The sequence below is a fragment of the Solanum stenotomum genome, chromosome 5, assembly GCF_019186545.1.
Source record: "Solanum stenotomum isolate F172 chromosome 5, ASM1918654v1, whole genome shotgun sequence".
NCBI lineage: Eukaryota > Viridiplantae > Streptophyta > Magnoliopsida > Solanales > Solanaceae > Solanum > Solanum stenotomum.
The window spans coordinates 60063432-60069899 of NC_064286.1; positions in this window are offsets into that span (position 1 = coordinate 60063432).

Below are 6468 nucleotides of genomic sequence, written 5' to 3' on the forward strand. Positions count from 1 at the left end.
CCCCACCCCCAAAAAAAATTAATTTTATTTTTAAAAAATATTTTCAATTTCAAAAATTATTTTCTACCCTAGTAAAAATAAAAGATATTTCTCAAAAAAAAAAATTCATTCATAAATCAAACACTAAAAATCTTTTCCGGAAAATATTTTCTACTGACCAACCAAACATGAGAAAATAAGTCAAAAATCAACTTGTTTTTCAGGAAAACATTTTCTAGGAAAACATTTTCCATGGAAAACATTTTCCTTCATACCAAACACACCCTATATCTACGAATGAACCAGCAAAACTAATATCTACTTAATTATATGTATCTTTGAAAAATCTTTATAGTATTATTGATAAAGTCATTAAATTATTACGATCAACCCGCTATAAAGACATGTGAGGTTTTATTAGGTACGAAGAATAAATCTATTTTCCCTCATCTCAAAATGAACGTGGAGTTCAGATGCTAGCATTGACATATATTGGTTAATTCAACCATTTTAAATGCTCAATGGATGTTGGTAAAATTTTGTGTAACTACATGCAAAGAAAAAAATGTATATGTAGGGATGGTAACGGAACAGAGTGAGTTAACAATTTTATGGGTGTGGGGAGGAGCGGTGGGTTTAAATATTTTTTTTTGATATTTCATGTGATACGAGGCGGGTCACAAGTTTGAAAAAAATCTTTTAAATTCGTGAATTTATAACAACAAATTATGCTATGGAGGGTGGGTTGAAATCTTAAAAGTCTTGCGTGGATTTGCCTCGTAACCACCCGCCCCGTCCGATTTTTCATCCCTATTTACATATACATGCTTATGAACCTTTCATTTGAATCGTTTTGAGGTAATACTCGAAAAAAATGTGAACAACTTCAACATTAAAGATGGTAACATCATGGAGATCAAAAGATTGAACAATCACACAAAATTGTGGTAGAATGATAAGTACTTTTGTCGAGTCAAGGAAAAGGCAAAGAGGAATTTCGCTTAGGAAACCCAGTCTCAAGAGGCAAATTTCCCTATGTTCAAATGTTAATTCTTGAAGGGTTATGTGTCCGTCGAAAGTTTTCATCTTTTCTTTTGTCTTTCCTTGTAATGAGTGAAAATGGCACAATTTCGATCGAGGTTTAATTTAAAATGATATCAAACTCTTAGTAACCCTATTGAAAGGATACCACTTACAAAATAAAAACTAATTTAATACTTATAACATTTAGAAGAGACTAATTAATTTAGAGTGGAATTATTGATCCATGCGAAAAATTATTTAAAGTACAATATGTTAACACTGTAAAACACATAAAATATACTTCACTTTAATAGGTATTTGCTTCAATTGGTTGATTATCACTAGTCAATCAAATTTTACGAGTTGGAACTTGAAAACTTAAGAATCCTATTAAGACTAGTAATGAGAATATTTAAATATGTCATTTGTTCAATTTTCTCAATAAAAATGACGTGTAACATATCAAATGTTACTTAGTCATCGTAAGGAGAATATGTTGTTTTGCGCATTCATTTTTAATAAAAGATTTTGAGTTTGAATCTTAAAATTCGTTTGGATTAACCTTAAAAGAAATAGTTTTTAAGTCAAAAATAAAAAGTCAAACTTAAATAACTTTTAAATCAAAAAATAAAAAAGTAGGGAAGACCTACTTTTGATTTTTAACTTATTTAATTTGTCATTTTAAACATATTTTAAGTTATTTTTACACTTGTCAAATACTTTCTAACTTATTTTGAGTTATTTTTTTTATTTATTTTAGTTACTTTTATATTTGTCAAATACTTTCATAAGTCAAAAACTGACTTAAAAGTATGTTGACCAACCTTTAAGCCAATCTAAACGGACTCTTAGATATAAAATTATTTTTTTTACAAAAAAAAAGAAATGTTATAGTTTGATTTCAAGTTAATTAATCCAACTCCAGTACGAACATTGAAAGGGAAAAAAAGCTAAAACAAGTTCTTTAAAAATTAGAGAAAAGACATAAACTCCACCTTGAACTTGTATCGAAAAATCACTTCCACGCTTAAACTATTATGATGACATATTATACACCTTTACTATTCAAAAGTGAATTTATTTACCCCTTAAAACTGAAGTGGCAAAGAAATAAAATAAAAAAAAAAACTAAACGCGTCAATTAGAAATAAAAAATAAATAAAAATAATTAGAATCAACTTTTAACCCCCCCCCCCCCCCCCCCCCCCCCCCCCCCCCCCCCCCCCCCCCCCCCCCCCCCCNCCTACCCTCACACCTCTGCTTCAAACCTCTTCTCCTTCACATCTATTCTTCTTTTTCACATCTCTTCTTCTTCATTCTTTATACATCACAATCTCAAAGTGCAACTTTTCTTTTTAATTTAGCAATTAGGTTAATTCTCATAGATTTGTTAGTGAATAATCGTATTTTATGATAATTTTTACTAAAAGAAGAATCTAAAAAGAATTTCGCATAAACCTAAATAAATAAATCCGTAAGTTATGTTTAGGTGATTTTGGTTTATTGTTTCTATCTTTTCTAATTTTTTAAACTTTGTTGAAGAAATTATGGTTGTTCATCAATTTTTGAATTTTGTTGTAATTGCAACTTTATGGGTATGATGGTTCTAGGTAATGGGTGAAAAAAAAGAGGCAATTGAAAGTGGTGAAGAAGATTAATCAATTTTTGAATTTGATGAAGATGACAACTTTATGAGTGTAGACTGTAGTGGCGCTGGGTAACGATTTTGAAAAAAAAAAGTGGAAATTGAAGATGATGAAGAAGAAAAAAATTATATAGAAATGATGATGGTGATATTTAGTGGTGGATGGTGAAGAAGAAGAAGAATTGAAGGTGATATGGCGGTGGTGAAGAACAAAGAATCAATAGTAAATAAGGTAGCCGAATATGATTTTTTCCATGAGAGGGTGAGATTTTTTTATGAAGAAGGTATACTTATTAGAGAATTTTAATAATTAATTAGAGATTAATTAGTATAAAATATTATTAACAAAAAGAAAAGTAATTAATAAAGAAAAGAAAACAAGTTTTTTTATAAAAAATCATAATTTCTGACATGGCGCTGACGTAGCGCTGATATGGCGACAAGTGTATTACACCACACCCTGTGAGAGTGGTGCTACACGTCTCAGGATGATATTAAATTCACTTGTGAATAGTAAAGATGTGTAATATGTCATCATAACAGTTTAAACATGTAAATGACTTTTCAATATAAATTGAATGGGAAATTTATGTCTTTACCCTGAAAATTATAAGCAAGGCAAACAGATGGGATGGCCGCTCATCACCATGTTTGATAATTGACTTATTTCATTTAATCACATATGCGTGTACGGATTGAAGATTTGGACATTTGGTCACACGTGTATAATATTAATATACATGTCGTTTCAAATTTCGAAATTCAAATAAATTTATTTTTTATTGTAAATTTTTTATATATTTTTAAAATATTTTGGATTATTAATTATTGTGACTTATAGTAATTTTTACGTAGTTTATAAATATATAAATTTAATTTCAATTTTTTTTTTGAAGATTTCATATGCAAATTTCCGATCAAGCCTAATCTGTTTGATTCTCAAAAAACGAAATGTGTTACATAAATTCAAAAGAGGGAGTATTAATTAGTGGTAGTGTTCCTTACGTCTCAAAGATGTATCACACATCCATTAACTTTGCTTTTAACTGTAATTGAAATATTAATATGTAAATTAGCTCATTATAGATTACTTAGCTTAGCATAAAGAAAGTTTAAATGATTTAATATAGTCATAGAAAGTTCCATATATTTTGAAAAGAAATAAGAGAGTGATAGAGCCTCTTTACCTTCTATTAGGCTTGTGTGCTAATTATGGGTGAGCTGGATATGGTATTGAAAAGTTCGATAATTTGGTTTACGATTTTTAAAAATATCATATTTTTATCATATCAAATTAATTCGGTATGGTTCAATATTATGCAGTATGGTAAATTGGTTATCATAGATTGATGACATAATACATAAACATGACTCTTAACTTGGCGTCAGCTGGCAACTATGATTTTTAACTTTGGATGTGCACAAGTAGGCGCTTAAACTTATATAAAATTGAACAATTAGACACATCCGTCCTACATGACACCCTACATGGAAAATTTGTGTCCTGCGTGGTGTCCTACATGTATTATGCCATGTAGGACACGTGTGTTTATTTATTCAATTTTATACATGTTTAAGTGTCTACTTGTGCATACTCAAAGTTGGAAGGCATAGTTGTCCATTGAAGCCAAGTTAAGGGTTTATGCCTAGATTGATCAACTTCAACTTACATACATCCGTATAAGAAAGAATTATGACTTTGGCTTTTCAAGAAACGTCTCAAAACTCAACTATATCATATCAATACCTTATACATATAAAAATATTCAAAATAAAGTATAAACAATACTTTTTTTTTTATCAACCACTCAAAAAGAATATTTAAATTAAGATAAAATAATCATCAAAATATCAACATCTAAATAATTAGTTACTATTGTATCTATTTGCAAGTATTGTATATAAATTACATATATATGAATTTTATATGTAACTATATACTTCAATACATTATTCAATATTATTTTTTATAAATATCAAATATCATATCGAATATCAATTTTTAATACATACTAAATATTATAATATCCAAATCGCAATATTAAAAATTTCGATTTCAATATGATATTCAATATCTACCATATCATGCTTGCCCTTGTGCGAACTTTCACCATCAAAACTTCCCTAAAACCGATCTCAAAGAAGTTAATATTAACTAACCTTCTGTTGCATTTATTATTCATATCTAACCAAACTTCAGATTAAGATGGTGATTAGACAGGAATAAGGACAAAATATTAGCAGATTCATGGAATTAATTTAATTTAGTGTATAGAAGAAAAAGTTTGGTTCTTAAAGCCAAAAGTAAGGTATGTGTCACTCTAAAAAAGGAAATAAATCCAACAGAGTGAGTGTGAATATCTTTTGTATTTCTTAGATAAATAAAAATATTATTATTTTTGTTTACAAAAAAATAGGATCAACAATGTTAACATGGAATTTACATATGATTTTGTTTAAGATTATTGGGGAAGGCCCAAAGTTTAAGTGTTAAATGTGTTTAAGGCGCACAATCGAATTTCTAGAGCATAAGTCTCACAAAATCAAGTCATATACATGAGTTTCGAGGCGTTTTACCAGTGCCCTATCTCAACTCTGAAGGTGAGTCCATAAAAACATTTTTATTTATGATGCATGGTAAAAGATTCCTTAAATTATAAAAAAACTGTTTACTCTGCCCTCGTAATCCTCATCAGTCATCCCTACTTTCTAGCATGCCTTATCTTTCGTCGAGTTCGGAGCTAAAAGGGTAAAAAAAAAAATTGTCAAAAATTTCAAAAGGGCGCATCAAATATTTTTTAACTAAAATAGCCAAATCGCTCCTGATGGAGCAATTTCCTTCAGACAAAATTTCTTAACATTTTTTAAAATTTAAATGCTACTATAAGAAAAAAAAATTTGGACGAAATCGCTACTGGGGTAGAGATTTTTATGTTTTTAACGGAGTATAGCGTAAATCTGAAATAGCTCCGCTAGGAACTATTTTGCCCTTTTGGTTAAAAAAAATATTGATGTGTCCTTTTGAAATTTTTGACATTTTTTTACCCTTTTGGCTCCGGATTCTCTCTACTCCGCCCTCATAGCCTCCATCCCGTCCCCTTCAGCACACCTCATCTTCAACCGTGTTTCCTATTTTTTCTTCTTCTTTGAAGTTTCAACCTAAAATTAAATATACTTACGTGTGGCTGGCCAGGAATTCCTCATCTATGAGTCATGTATTGACAGACAAAATTATTAGATATATGTACAATTGGATTTTTGAATTGATTGATACACATGCTACCAAGTACCAACAGATAATAATTAAATTTCCCACACATTATGCAGTGCAATTTTTTATCATGGCTTGATGTCAGATAATATACTGAAAAATATCGGGACCACTGTTACGAGTTCCCGATTAATAACAATTATAATTCAAATTATAGTATCACGAGTTTAAATTTCAATAATAGAATTAAATGTGTAAATACAAGGCTTTATCACTCGAATTACCTTTATGTCATACTTCAATAATTACAAATTAGCTATATTCACTCTATTAACTCGAATTTATCCAAGGCCTTACTAATTAGAGATCAATCGTCTCAATGCTACACTTTAACAGTTATAAAATAGTTGTAAGTTGTGACGTACAATTTGACGTTTTCTATTATTTTTTTTACTAGATATGAAAATATTTCCTCGTGTTCCCTTATATGTCAATTTCATTGATAATTTCCTTGAAATTTGTAGCACTGATGTCACAGGGCATAGACTATCTCCGTCTCAAATTATTTGTCATGATTCTCTTTATACGCATCTTTGATTAAATAGGAGGA